Source organism: Eptatretus burgeri, chromosome 17 (assembly GCF_056783735.1).
Source record: "Eptatretus burgeri isolate ZD-2024b chromosome 17, Ebu_testis_v1, whole genome shotgun sequence".
NCBI classification, from domain to species: Eukaryota; Metazoa; Chordata; class Myxini; order Myxiniformes; family Myxinidae; genus Eptatretus; species Eptatretus burgeri.
The window spans coordinates 49,172,289-49,187,773 of record NC_140977.1 but is presented as its reverse complement, the minus strand read 5'-3'; the positions used below and the strand labels follow the sequence as shown (position 1 = coordinate 49,187,773).

The 15,485-nt window shown below is 45.4% G+C and overlaps 1 long non-coding RNA gene across 1 annotated transcript; it reads right to left on the bottom strand.

Annotated features, from left to right (window-relative positions):
* Positions 1 to 2,860: 2,860 nt before the first annotated feature.
* Positions 2,861 to 10,068, bottom strand: LOC147010046 (uncharacterized). Its single transcript, XR_015052711.1, has 3 exons — positions 9,950 to 10,068; positions 5,039 to 5,212; positions 2,861 to 4,165 (listed from the first exon to the last, which is right to left on the bottom strand). It is a non-coding gene; the product is annotated as an uncharacterized LOC147010046 (long non-coding RNA).
* Between the last annotated feature and the right edge of the window lie 5,417 nt (positions 10,069 to 15,485).

Here is a 15,485-nt window from a genome sequence, read left to right as displayed (position 1 = left end):
TTAGTTTTTGTTTTGTTGTTTTGTTTTTTTGGTATATTTTTGGTCAGTAATGCTAGGTTTGTGTACGTCTGGAAGCTGTCATGTATGATAGTAACCTCTGTTTGCAGCAGAGGGTCGCTCGATCTTCCAGTCTGTGTCCCGTGCATAAATAGGCTACATACGGCTCTTTGCAATTACAGAATCCTTTTTATGAATGTGGCTGGCTGTTTTTACTGTGTTATACATCAGAGTGTAAATAATTAATTTGTGATGCCAGTTTAGTTTAATTTAGTTCTGTTTAGTTGTAACAGCTGGCAGTACCTCGGCGTTGACCAATGTGCTCCAGGCACTGTGGATTTTTTTAATGCGCTCCATGACGTCACTGCAGTGTGTTTCAAGTGTGAGTCGGGAGGGGGGTCGCGAACCCCAAATTAAATTTTTTGGGGGGTCGCGGCTCCAAAAGGTTGAGAACCACTGCTGTAAGGGACCCGTGCCTTTCGGAGTTCTCCGAGGAGCACAATCTAAATTCCAGGTGTTCGGTGGAGCCGACTCCACTGCTCCACCGAGCGGTCATGCTCACCGCCGACGCCCGGCTCCACAACACTATGTCTGGTGGCCTCATCTTGACGCCTCCATCGATCAGTGAGTGAAACATTGTTATCCATGCCAAAGCAGTCGAAACTCTCCTACAAAGGTACCACAGCACCCCTGGGAATGGCCCGCTGAACCATGGCAGAGGATTCATCTTGATTATGCTGGACCCATCGAAGGTCGAATTATTCTTATTGTTACGGATGCTCACACTAAATGTATCAATGCCAATGTAACACAGACAGTAACCTCACATGTGACCACAGAGAGGCTGTGCCAGTGTTTTACCACTCATGGTTTGCCACGCATGACAGTCACTGACAATGGAACCTGTTTCTCAAGCTCTGAATTCACCCCCCTGAACGGTATAATTCATAAGTTTGTGAGTCCACACCATCAAGCTTCAAATGGACTCTCCGAACGCTCTGTGAGTTTCATCAAGTTTGGTATCAATAAGATACATGGTGGAAGCCTTCAGAACAGACAATCACGTGTGCTTTTCGCTCACCGCATCACTCCCCACACGACAACGGGGGTGACACCAGCTGAGCTGCTGAGGAAACGACGTTTGTGTACAAGACTGGATTATCCAAGCCCAGACATGGCGTCAGTCGTGTTTCAAAGTCAGTGGAAAGAGAGATTTCATCATGACAAACCGCGGGTTGAGAGACATAATGTTGTAACTGCATTTTTGGCAAAACCGAATAAAATGGCTCTCATGTCTAACAAAACACCATTTCGCGGGTTGAGAGACATAATGTTGTAACTGAAAATTTCCCATTTCCTGCAAATCGCTGATGAAAGATAAATGGTGTTTTGTGAGACATGAGAGCCATTCCATTCAACCTCGCCAAAAAATGCAGTTGCAACATTATGTCTCTCAACCCGTGAAACATGCTGTACAGCGCTCTATAAACATCAGGGACCCGGTGTTTGTGAAAAAAGTCGCGGAAAGGTCGCGACTTTGTGGTCGCGGAAAGGCTTGGCTACCAGGGAGGGTTCACAAAAATGAGGGACCGTTGGACCACAAGATCAACTTCGAAGACAGTCAATTTGTCCGGAGGCACCTTGATCATGTCCGGTATTGGTCTTGTGATCCTGTCATCTTCACAACTGATGTCTCGCCACTTCCTGAACCTGAGACGAGTGACGTTGTTGATGCAGATGGTACTGCACCACTCCCTGAGACTGATCCCAATAACGCTGTTGCAGCATCACCAGCGGGGCCTTGTGTCGGCTTTGTACCCCGCCGATCATCCAGAGTTCCAAAGCCAATACTCCAATCCAGCCTATCCGCAATTATTTGTAGCCAATACTCATATATTCATGATCTTTGTATTGTATACTCGTGTCTTCAATGACTCTTGTGTTCATGTTTAATGGATTTTAACACTTAATGCGAGGTGGAAGATGTTATGTATTCATGTATCAGATCAACCGGAAGCGCCGTCATGAGGAGGCGGGAACGAAGCTGCAGCACGAAGAAGCTCGACTCACGGATAGCTCTGAGGTTTATGTGTGTGGAACACAAAAGATTGATGGAGCACTCAACCTGCTTTCCCTGCCTGTTACATAACACGTGTGTTGTGATGCTGTAGCACGTGATGCTTGGTAATGCGACGTCGCATGATTCTGCAAAACCCAAGGCAGCACCACATCACGGGATGGAGCACCACGTCACGGGATGGAGCACCACGTCACGGGATGGAGCACCACGTCACGGGATGGAGCACCACGTCACGGGATGGAGCACCACGTCACGGGTTGGAGCACCACGTCACGGGATGGAGCACCACGTCACGGGATGGAGCACCACGTCACGGGATGGAGCACCACGTGATGAAACACAGGTGAACCCAACACAACGCTGAACGTCGTGACTCGATGTCACAACTCCCACACTACAGGATTCACGATTCCAGTGGCGAGAGGATGTGTATGGGAACTGCAGTCGTGATGGGATAAATCTGTTCATGAGAGTATGATCTGATGGAAGAATTCCCATGGGAAAGAAAAGGGAATGAAGAATAAAATGAAGAAAAGTGAAAGTGAAACAAAATGTGAACCCGCGATTAACCTCCCCTCCTGAAACAAGATCATAATCACCGAGGATTTCTCCCATGGACTATCTTGTGTTTTGGAGGTTCAAGTTCGTGGTGTCACGTGGACGATGTCTGCTGACGCGGATTGGCCTTACTGAAGCAATGTGCTTCTAAAATGGCCGAATCAAAGGTAATTTCTCTCGAGGGGACGGCGTGGTACCGGAACATTTAATGAAAACACAAAGGTGACGAGTTGAAGCGTTTATTGTAACCTACAGGTACATGATGGATGGACAAACACGAAATAGAGATTTTGCATTCATTGATGTGATAAAGGGTTGATATTTGATGAGAAAATGTTCATATTTATAATCGCTATAAACCATCAACACATCGCAGGTACATCAAGCAGAGGAAATGGTGAAACAGGTGTCTTGTTGGAAGAATGGGATGAGAAGATGTGAGGAGGTGTGTCCTGTCATGGTCTTGGAACTTCTATTCAACCTGATGAACCACTTGGGTGAGAAGGAAAGATGTAATTACACAGATTGTTCATGAGATTGGTTAATCATGTCAATAAGTTATACCAAACAGATCCTCCATTCGACTGGATCAATAAATATTAACATTTTAGACACAATGTGGATCTCACACACCACACTCCACACCCCAAACTCTTATCACTTCATCTTTTACCATGGTATCTTGAACAAAACAACCCGAAATATAAAGGAAAGACACAGCTCCTGTAACTGTTACAGTAACTGTGACATCCTCCATGAAGTGTGATGTTCCTCTGGGAGGAATCATCACCTGTTCTCACGGTGTCAGAATGATGGTTTTAATTTCACAGAATCGCGAGTCGAACCCAGGATAACAAACATCAATGTTGAGTAAGATACCGAGCTCCTTATCCAACATCGGAACTCGAACCCAGGATAACACACCTCGATGTTGAGTGAGATACGAAGATACCTGCCTGACGGCTGTCTCCCATCAACGAGTGGTTCATGGATTGAGAAGTACAAGGTGGGGCGGGGGGGGTTGGAGGGTTGGGACAGGGGGTGGAGTAGTGGGGGGGGGGCTTGTATACCTGACACATTTATTAGTGTTGTAAATAATTAATGAACATGACAAATACTGTGTGAAGCACATGGTTGGTAATCACATGGATAAGAGATTATATTGAGATATAATAAAGTTACTTAAAAGTTACATCTGACAAATGATCCCCATTGGAATTGTTACATTCCCGACAACGAATCGACATGTTGTTCATCACCACGTGTGTGATGATGATAAATATGCCAGATATAAATGCCCCACCCTGTTTCATGTTCCCGAGAAGATCACATTTATTACAAGGAAATTTGGAATGATTATCAAGAAATATTTTTGAAAAGTTGGTGAAATTAAATACACATTGTGAGTTATCTATGAAAACATTCATCACTCGATATTCGTGAAGATTAAACCGGAACTGCACTTTCCTCTTGGTGACCCATCATCCATCAAGCTGCGGTGCCGAAAAGCGGTTCTTCCAAAACCACCCACTGTGGAGAAACACCGATGGGGTCTAAATCTGAAGGTGCAAGACATTGATTTGCAGAAAAGAAGTTGATGGGGTGGGGGGGGGAGGGGTGTGAGGGAGAGATGGTGGAGGAGGGATGGGTGGGGTGGGGGGGGGTTGATGGGTAAATGGTGGAAGAGGAGGGGGCAGATGGAGGGAGATGGGGGATGGAGAGACGGTCAGGGTGTAGGGGAGGGGTGCGCGGGGGGTTGAAAGATAGTTGGGGTAGATGGAGGGAGGGATGGGCGGAGTGGGTGTAGAGATGGTTGGGGTGGGTGGAAAGATGGTTGGGGTAGAGGGCGGCAGGGGTCGGCGAGGGAGGGGTGGAGAGATGGTGGGTGTAAAGAGAGGGGTGGAGAGATGGTGGGTGTAAAGAGAGGGGTGGAGAGATGGTGGGGGTAAAGAGAGGAGGGGAGAGATAGTGGGGGTAGAGGGGGTCGGAGTGGGTGGAGAGATGGTTGGGGTAGAGGGTGGCAGGGGTCAGCGAGGGAGGGGTGGAGAGATGGTGGGTGTAAAGAGAGGGGTGGAGAGATGGTGGGTGCAAAGAGAGGGGTGGAGAGATGGTGGGTGTAAAGAGAGGGGTGGAGAGATGGTGGGGGTAAAGAGAGGGGTGGAGAGATGGTGGGGGTAAAGAGAGGGGGGAGAGATGGTGGGGGTAAAGAGAGGGGAGAGGGTGGGCGTTTGGTGAAGAAAGGAAATGAAGATGACGTGTAATGAGGAGAGGAATGTAAAGATATCCATGGAGTTATTGATTCTCATTTACTGTGAAATCGTTTGTACAAAAATTACTGAAAGAAAAAGTAAAATCTCGAAAGTGGGAAAATGAGATTATCGGGAATGTTATGTTTATACTTACCTTTTCTTCGTAGCTTTACGTTTGTATAATGTTGAAGAAGAACGCACGTCTGGTTGTCCTCGCTGATCTGGTCCATCATGATCCTCTCCTGGTTCTGGTTCCTCCATCATGGTTGACGTCCCAACGAAGGTCAGAGAAAGGAGCAACGTACTCAATATCAGCAACTTCATGGTCCTGCAGCACATTGGAATGGGTTTTGTGATGGAGCTATACCAGAGATGATTACCCTCGTCAAAGGAGAGGCTGTTGCATTTGGATCCGATTGTTTGTCTATCTGTCTGTTTGTTTGTCTATCTGTCTGTTTGTTTATCTGCACAGAGCTTTCGTGTTCATCTCAGCAACCGCTTGTTGGTTGAAGACGAAATTTTCGACATTGGTGCGACTTCTTATGAACAATGTTTTAATGATAACAATGACGTCGTAAGTCGCGTGGTGTGGCAGCCATATTTTAAAAATGGAAACTCTGAAACTGCACAAAGGAAGAAATTGAAACTCGGCACACAGCAAGTACGATGAATGAGTGTGATGTTTATAACGTCATAGGTGCTCTTGTTATGACGTCATAATTGCATTCTTCTTCTTCAGCGACCATCATTATCCCACCGGGAAGCTTTGCCCACGTCTTCATTACCGGCTGACCAGGCTTGATGGTTGACAAGTTATGGCTGGAATTTGGAATTTGGCCGTGGTGCCAGGTGCGGGGGATAGCTCGCCTACTCTTCACGAAGGGACACCATGGGATGATGGAAGATTTGTCTCCCGCCCATCAGTATCTTTCTCTTTATCACTTCCTGCTCTCCAAATTCTACAAACTTGAAAGCTTTCTTTGACTTTCTTAATTCTTGCCATGAGGCCTTGACATCTGAACACCCTCAAGCAGAATTTCTATATGTGGGAGACTTCAGTGGACACCACAGAGAGTGTCTGAATTCTTCCCACACAGATGTTGGATGTGGGGGGGGGGAGGGTTGAAGCTCTTCTGTTTTCCTTTTTAAATGATTTGAAACAAATTATCACCCACCCTACCCATATCCCAGATCCTCATGACTATACCACCAATACTTTGGATTTGTTCATCACTTCCAATCCGTTGCATCACAACTCCACAATTTCACCTCCAATTGGTTCTTCTGACCACAATCCTGTGAACATCCCTTTACTTTCCACCACTTCTCATCCGACTGCTCCGACGAAACGCCAGTATTCGCATTTCAATAATGCTGACTGGACTGGTTTACAAAACTTCTTTTCTGACTTTCCCTGAAAAGACTACTGCCTCTCCTCGGGTGATGCCTCTATCTCTGCTGAACGTATAGCTGAGGTTATTGTTGCAGGAATGGAGGCTTATATCCCCTTCTCTTTCAAATCTATCTCTCCGACCAATTCTGCTCTGCGGCCATTCGTGCAAGGGATGCCGTATCTCGGACATGGAAAAAGTCTTCTTCCTCTGTCTCGCATTCAGCTTTCATATCCCCCAGAAATCATTGCAAACATGTTTATCGTGAGGTGAAGCATTCCTTTATTCAAAAGAAATGTGACAACCTCTCATCTTCTTCCACAAATAGATCTTTATGGTCCTGAGCTAAAAGTATCTCCAACAACTCCTGTCGCTCGACCTTTCCTTTGCTTTTCCGTTCGGATGATGCTATCGCTGTCTCTCCGACTGATAAAGCAACTCTTTTTGGTTCTCTTTTCTCATATAACTCCACACTGGATGACTCGAACCTTCCATCTCCCTCTGCTGCTCCCCTCACCAATCCAATGTCCCTCCCCATAATCTCTTTTCATGCAGTCAAAAAAATACTTCTCTCTCTGGACAAAAGCAAGGCCTTCGGGCAAGATGGCATTCCTCCACGTGTCTTGAAATAATGTGCTTCAGAATTTGCACCAGTGCTTGATCGTTGTTTTGTTTATGTTGAAAAACCCAAACTTTTCCTCTTACCTGGAAACATCTCTTCGTACAACCTATTTTAAAGAAAGGTGATCGTTCAAACCGTTCTTACTTCCGTCCTATTGCTCTGACTTCAACTGTTTCCAAAGTCTTTGAATGTCTTCTCAATTCCCATTTTCTCAAGCATCATGAATTTCACAGTCTTCTATCTGACCACCAATACGGCTTTCCAAGGCAATATCTACAGGGTTCTCTCTCTGTCGAGTTCTCTCTGGTTGCATCATTGGTTGGGACGCGGCTATGCGGCTGATGCAGTGTCCCCCTTACCAGTGCACTGGTACTTTTTGCCGACCTCGGAAGGATGACAGGCTGAGTCAACCTCCTGGTGTATTAATTCAGTAGCCCAACGTGGATTGAACTCAGGACCCTCGGATCCTAAGCCGCCACTCTAACCACGAAGCCAACACCAGGCTTTTAATATCTACAGGTGATATCCTTTCTTCCATTACGAATGTCGGGGTCTCTTTGAGAGACTTTAGGGAATCCTTTGTTGTTGGTCTTGATATCTCAAAAGCCTTTGACAGAGTTTGGCATCGGGTTCTGATTTCCAAGCTTCCCTCTTTCAGATTTCCTCCTTCACTCTGCTCTCTCATATCGAGCTTTCTCTCCGACCACTCTATCTCCGTAATTGTTGATGGTAGTTCATCTCCCCCTTCCCCATCAACAGCGGTGTACTTCAGGGTTCCATTCTGTCCCTAACACTCTTCCTTATTTTTATCAATGACCTTCTTTCTTCCATAAGTAACCAAACGCACTCGTATGCTGACGACCCAACATTGCATTCCTCCATGTGTTTCCCATCTGCCCCGTCTTCCCTCCCACGATCTACATCTCGTTTCATCACAGCCACCTCTTTAAATTAGGATTTGGACAAGATCTCCCAGTGTGGAAAATGTCATCAAGTTAAGTTTAGTGTTTCAAAAAGTCAATTTCTTCCCATCTCCCTCTATCTCTAAAACTCCTCTCAACTCTCCAATCTCCTTTGAAAGCTCCATAATAAACCTCCGCCATCTTCAAAGATGGATGGAGGTTTCTGTTTTCACCCCTTTCTGTTTGTTTGTTTGTGAACAGTATAACGGAAAAACTCCTCGACGGATTTCAACGAAACTTCGTGGGGGGGTTAGGTATGCCCCAAGGATCATGCCATTAAATTTTGGACTTGGTCCCCCCTCCCCCCCCCCAAAAAAAAATTGTGAGAGAAATTTTTTTTTTTACATTTCTACATGTTTTAAGTGGTTTCCAACCCTCCCCAAAAAATTGTTGCCCCCACCAAAATTGTTACCCCGCCCCCCAAAAAAGATTTTTTTTTGCATTTCTACATGTTTTAAGTGATTTCCAACCCCCCAAAAAAATTGTTACCCCCCCCAAAAAAAAATTGTTAGAGAATTTTTTTTTTTTTTTGCATTTCTACATGTTTTAAGTAATTTCCAACCACCCAAAAAATTGTTACCCCCCCAAAAAAAAATGTTGGAGAAAAGAACGATAACTGTCAGCACTGTTGACATCATATTTAATGAATAAGATATAAGGTTCACTTGAGTGACCCAGTAGTATTGGCGGAGGTTTTGCACTCTCCCGAGTGCTCCCCATCGAGTTAAACCATGTGATGCAATAAACCTACTGGGTATTTGTCCAACATGAAATTTATCCTGAAATCCACATATTACACAAATAGCTAAGTCTACCTCCGAGAAATTAGGAGTCCTGTTCGAATGGTGAAGATTCTTCTCCTCTGAGCAGTTGCTCCAACTATAGAAAGGATTGATTCGTCCTTGTATGGAGTACTGCTCTCACATCTGGGGAGGTTTCAGCTCCACGAACTGACTGGACACAATTGAATCCAGTTATTCGACTTGTGAACTCGACCAATGTGACCTCAAAACTCGACCCGCTCAAATGATGCCGCATAATCGGCTCTCTTTCTCTTTTCTACAGAAATTACTTCAGTGTCTGTTCGCAAGAACTTGCTGTTTGTGTCCCTCCACCATTTGCGAGACCAAGGAATATTCAACAAGCGACGACATCACATGATTATTGTGTGGCCATTGGCAATTCAAGGGTGGATCGTGATGATGTTTGTTTCTTCCCCTCCACTGCCAAACTCTGGAACTCTTTACCTTCTCATGTCTCCCCAAACACTTAAGACCTTCTCCTTTTCAAAAAGCAGATTTTTTTACTTTCTCAAAAACTCTTAGATGATTCTCTCTTTCCTTACTTTTCTATTCATGCAGTTATTTTATTTAAGGCTTGGCCTCGTTGAGGACGATTCAGTCCGTGCCTGTGGCCTTCAACAGAAAAAAGAATGGATGTAAGGATAGCCTCGGGGTACACACACTCACCTCGAAGCTGTCGAGCGGAGGTTTGATCCCTGACTTTGCAATGAAATGTCATTCTGGTGCTTCAGAGGCTGAGTGATTTATCAATGCTTACAGTTTGTACCATTTTTCCGATGTAAGACAAACTGGGTATCCCATCTGGAAGATATAGTCAGTCGACGTTCAAGACCCCACAGTGTTCTTCATGAAAAATCGACGAGACATTCCAAATCCCCCAGAAACAAAATCCAAATTACTGCCCGAACCTCCCGGGGGCACTGAATCAGTGCCATATCTGTGGCCTCATCGACCCTGAATCCTTGTGCTGCATCACAAAGAAGAAGTGTGAAGTCGTCACACAATGCAGTTCAAATTCCGAGGTTTCAACCAAACCAGCATGTTTCACAACACAGTTCATCATTTTCAGATTGCCAGGTCAACGCAAACCGAAGATCCTCCCTCAAAGAAATAAAAGAGTTTATTCTCACCTGGTAATCGAGAAGGCAATAAAATTGTCACACCAGAAGTTTGAATGTCACTCCATAATCCCTCATTACAACGAACCAGCAGAACTCGATATATCAAACAAGATAATCTTGGATAAGAAAACTAATTTCATGAGAACGAACGATTCCCCAAACTTACCGACTCTTTCCAATCAAGTGAACAGGATGGATCAAAATCAGATGAACAGGTGTTGAGATGATCTCCGAGTGATGTGGAGCAGAGTGAATCGTCCTTTTATCAGAAGCTAAATTGATGACATGACCCGATTTGTGTTTTCTCACTATGTTAGTAAATCAATGCCAGGTAAACCTGGATGCTCCGACAAAGCAGAAAATAACAAATAAGATTTACATTTCAAACAAACCCAAATACATCACTGAGGATATGACAACACAGGATATGTATAAAGTGCTTGTGTGCATAATACCATCAAACTATAAACATCAGATGAAAGAAAAATAGGACCACGGGACTTGAAGCTCACCGGGATCAGCAGAAACAGTGAATGACGTCATAAAAAAATGGAAGTTTTGTTCCTGTGCCGAATCTGGTTTGATATTTGATTTTCCATCCTCGTTCATGAGCGTCTGTGTCGCCGAAGCAGCTTCTTGAGCAAGGGTTATACGAGGTGGTTTGCCATTGCCTTCCCAGCAGAAATTCGGGCAGGAATTTGTAACTTGGTAATGGTGCCGGTGATAGCTCGCCCACTCTGCCTGAAGGGCATCGTTGGGATCTTTAATGTGCATCAACGAATGTCGGAAGACAAGACGCCCAGTCGTCCATTGGAGGAACGACACACACATTGATGATTCAGTCAGTCTGTGAAACACCAGAATGGCATTTTATGGCCAGATCGCACAGGGAGACCAATCGCATGAGCATCTCATACACTGTCCCCGGCTGAGAACTAGTCAGCTGGACAAAGAAAGACTCGGCATTGTATTCGGAGTTAAGAAATTTCACCAGTCCACCTTTGGTCGACATTTCATGATGCACACGGACCAGAAACCACTGATTACTTTGCTTGGTCCAACAAGAATTACCTCAGAGGTCTTCCTGGCTCAGATCATACGCTGGTCATTTCCCTCTCAACTAATGATTGTGATATTGTTGCTGGGCTGGGTATCAGTGGCGAGCACGACCGCGAGGGGATCAGTAGAGTCGGCTCCATCGAACACACCGGAATTTAGGTCGTGACCCTCAGATAAGTCCGAACGGCACGGGTCCCTTACAGGACCATGAATCGCCAATAATTGGACCGCGTGGAGTGGGGTCAATTGCCAAACTTCAATATACCTAATTTCCCACACGGCAAAGCTACCGGGGAATTCACACCCACAACGGACCTCGAGCGGAACGCGCCGTTACCGTGCTCGAACCGTGTGTAACCCGAGCGGAGGTCACCGAGGCCTGTTGGTCCAAATGAACAATTTACTGCCTCGCTATTTCTCAACACACACCGTGCTTTGCCAACGAAAAGTAACACAGAAACGAGCTGGAACATTTAACATATATTTATTTGCAATTGGCAGGAAGACACAGAGCAGAGTTATCCGAATAAGCAATGGAAATAATGCACAACAAAAAGCACTTAACAATTCTACTTATCAAACAGACCCACACACAGACACTAAAACACACACACACACACACACACACACACACACACACACACACACACACACACACACACACACACACACACACACACACACACACACACACACACACACACACACACACACACACACACACTCAAATAGAAATGGTGGCCGCGGCCTTTCTTGATACCCCCAGCTCGGAGGGAAGGTGAGCTGGAGGTAAGATCTCGGGCTTGGATTTTCTCGCTTCGAGGGATTCCCGAAGATCTGGCACGGCATGACTCGAACTCGCAACAAGATGCCGGTCCAAGCACCAGATACGGAGGGTGGCGTCGGGCGCTGGCACGCTCCTCCGCTCGCAGGCAGGCGATTCATGGCGGGAAGACTCTCAGCCTCAACCAACGAACCCTCCGACCCTCTCACAGGGTCGCCCCCCACACGATTATGTCTTTGTCTTCACAGGTGGGAAGGATCCTTCCCGCCTCACCCCTCCCCCCTCATTGAACAAGCGCATCGGGCAATCCCCCGTCTGTCCGAGATTGGTCAAGGGGAGGTGCTCATGTCTCCGCCCCTCGAGCAGGAAGTCGATCAGCAACATGTTGCGTTGGCTCCCCATTGGCCGAGAGGCAGCAGACGTGCTCGCACACCTCCGATTGGCTGAGAGGGGCGATATTTGGAGCGAAATTCAAGATGCCGACGTCCAAAGAAACCCCGCCTGCACATTGGACTCTGCCCAAGTACGTGCTGACACGCACGCGTGCAATGGCCGATGGTGAGGCAGCGAAGATGGGCGTGGTTGTTGTTGAAGTTGTAAAAAAAAAACCGAGCTATAAAATAACATGTAGCGCACACACGCATTTCCCATTAGACAGAATGGGATGGATTCTAACTGTACACATACTTATCGAAATAACTAAGCAAACGGACTCTGGCTGTTTGTGTGCACAAGGTCTCCAAATCCGTAACAATATTACGTACAGACCTAGCTCCACAATTTCAATTGTAGACGCCATGAGCCGCCTGCCACTTCTGGACACAGTGTTTGACCCCCTGACACCTGGCAGCGTGATATCTCTGATGGAATTTTTGAATGACAACCAAATCGATGCCAACCAGTACGGACCTTCACCAGGCAGGCTTGACCCACTTCTTTCCAAGGTCATTCATGGTAATGGGCAAGGGTGGGGCCTTCGACGTGATGCTGATCCTGAATTGTATCCGTACAAGGCCATAAGTACATTGCAGGCAGAATGTACTTAGTGTCGAGAATGGCTGCTTGCTGTGGGGATGCTGAGTGGTCATTCTCCCAAACTTGCGCACAAAGATTTGAATCAGCCTCACGATTGTCATCCAGGCATTGCAAGAATCAAATTGCTGGCCTGGAACTCTGTATGGTGGCTTCATCTTGACTCTGACATCGATCAGTGTGTGAAACATTGTTATCCATTCCAAAGCAGTCGAAACTCCCCTGCAAAGGCACCACAGCACGCATGGGAATGGCCCACTGAACCATGGCAGAGGATTCATCTTGATTCTGCTGGACCCATTGAAGGCCGTATGATTCTTATTGTTACGGATGCTCACACTAAATGGATCGATGCCGATGTAACACAGACTGCAACCTCACACGTAACCACAGGGAGGCTGTGTCAATGCTTTCTCACTCATGGTTTGCCACGCATGACAGTCACTGACAATGGAACCTGTCTATCAAGCTCTTAGTCCAAGAGCATTAGGTCAAAATAGGCCCTAACCTGGACATTTTTGGTAACAAGCTGATTTTTTCAGGATAGGTCCAGGAATATGTCTAGAATAACATACTAAAAGTCCTCATACATCCTCCTTGAGCGTTTTCCACAATCCAAGATGGCGTCCAAAATGGCCGCCTCTTCTGTTTTTCTCATAACTTTGCAAGCAGGTTTCCCCAAAACACACTTTAAATGTCTACATATATGTTTTGAAGTATGAGGAACTCATTAGAATACATCTTAAGAGATGCTGAAGCACGCAAGTACCAATAAGACCTCTTGAGTTCTTCCAAAAGTCCAGGCAGAAGCAGACGCCGACACCCTGATTGTCTCCACAGCACCAGCACTGGCAGAGTCAGAACATGTGCCAGTTGCTGTCGTTGGTACGGACACAGACTTACTGGTAATGCTAGTTGCTCGGGCAACCTCTTCCACAGATGTGTACATGCTATGCCGCAGTAATCCTGTCACGGTCTTCAACATTCATGAGATTCAGCATGCCATAGGGGACATAAGAAATCACTTGATGTTTCTTCATGCTGTGACGGGATGTGACACGGTCTCTGCGATCTATCGTCAGGGCAAGCGTAAAGCTTTCAACATGGTGCACAAGAAGCGGGACTACGACTTGCTGGATACCTTCACAAACAGTGGAAGCACCCATGACGAGGTGGAAAAAGCTGGGGAAGGCTTCATTCTTAAGCTTTATGGAGCCAGCAGTTTTGAATCTCTTGATGACTACCGTCACATCGCATACAAACGGGCAATCGGTCGCAGTTCCCTGAGTTCATCCTTTCAGCTAGAAAGTCTACCTCCAACTAGTGCTGCAGCAAAGCAACATTCATATCGCGCCTATCTTACCGTCCAGGAATGGATGGGTAACTCCTTATCTCCAACAGAATGGGGCTGGCGATTTCAGGACGGGACTCTTACCCCGGTAGAAACAGACATTGCTGTTGCACCCGACACTTTGCTGAACATGGTGGCATGTGGGTGTAAACCAGATGGTTGCAGAAGCATGACATGTAGCTGCAAGAAACTTGGGCTCTTTTGTACCTCAATGTGCAGTAAATGCAGTGGTCTCAATTGCAACAATACAGCACCAACTCTTATAGATGCCGACGATGATATTACCCCAACTTCAGAGGACATCAACATTGAAGATACAGCATCCGACGATGAAGACAATGACTGATGCAACTAGGTGTGTGCATGCGTAAGGTAAAGATTCATCTGAAACTTTTGAGGTTTGAATCTCTAGCATGATCCTGTTTTGAATGTCTTTGCCTCTTGAAACAGGCTAAAACAGCAGTGTGTTGATAAGTGGCAGACATTTTGAGCACCATTTGAATTTCAGAAAGAACTTCAGCGGTTTTATTGTTTCCTTTGTACTTCAAAGTATCTGAATGAGTTCCTTATTTCTCAAGACATAATATATTTAGAGATTTAAAGTGCATATTGAGGTAACTTAGTCACAGGGTCATGAGAAAAACAGGAAATTGCAACCATCTTTGGCGCCATTTTGGATTTTGGGACTAGTTCAAGTAGTTTTATTGGTATAGATATGCGTGTTTCAAATCTGCGAATAAGAATTTATCTAGATTCCTTGACTCCCATAACATATATAAAGACATTTTAGTGTGCTTTATTGGGTTACTTAGTTGCAGAGTTATGAGAAAACAACAACAGGAAAAGGGGCATTTCGGGCGCCATTTTGAATTTCAGGATGAGCTCAAGTGTTTTTATTGGTAAATGCGTGTTTTTGAAAAATTCCCAATAAGTATATGATTCATTTCATTGAGTCGCAAAACATATATTAAGACATTTAAAGTGCGTGCTGAAGTACCTTGGTGTAAAACCAGAAACGGCAGCAATTTCAGACGCCATTTTGGATTTCTGAAAGAGCTTAAGCTGTTTTATTCGTTTTTGTGTGTTTCAAAATCTTCCGATATGTATTGTATTGAGTTCCTTATACTTCAAAACATATGTGTAGACATTTAAAATGTGTTATAGGTAAACCTACTTGCAAAGTTATGAGAAAAACAGGAAATGGCGGCCATTTTGGACGCCATTTTGGATTGCGGAAAACGCTCAAGGAGGATTCATGAGGACTTTTAGTATGTTATTTCACACACATTCCTGGACCTTTCCTGAAAAAATCAGCTTGTTACCAAAAATGTCCAGGTTAAACCCTAATGCTCTTGGACTACTGATTTCACCCGCCTGAATGCTATAATTTATAAGTTTGTGAGTCCACACCTTCAAGCTTCAAATGGACTCTCCGAACGCTCCGTCAGTTTCATCAATTCTGGTCTCAATAAGATA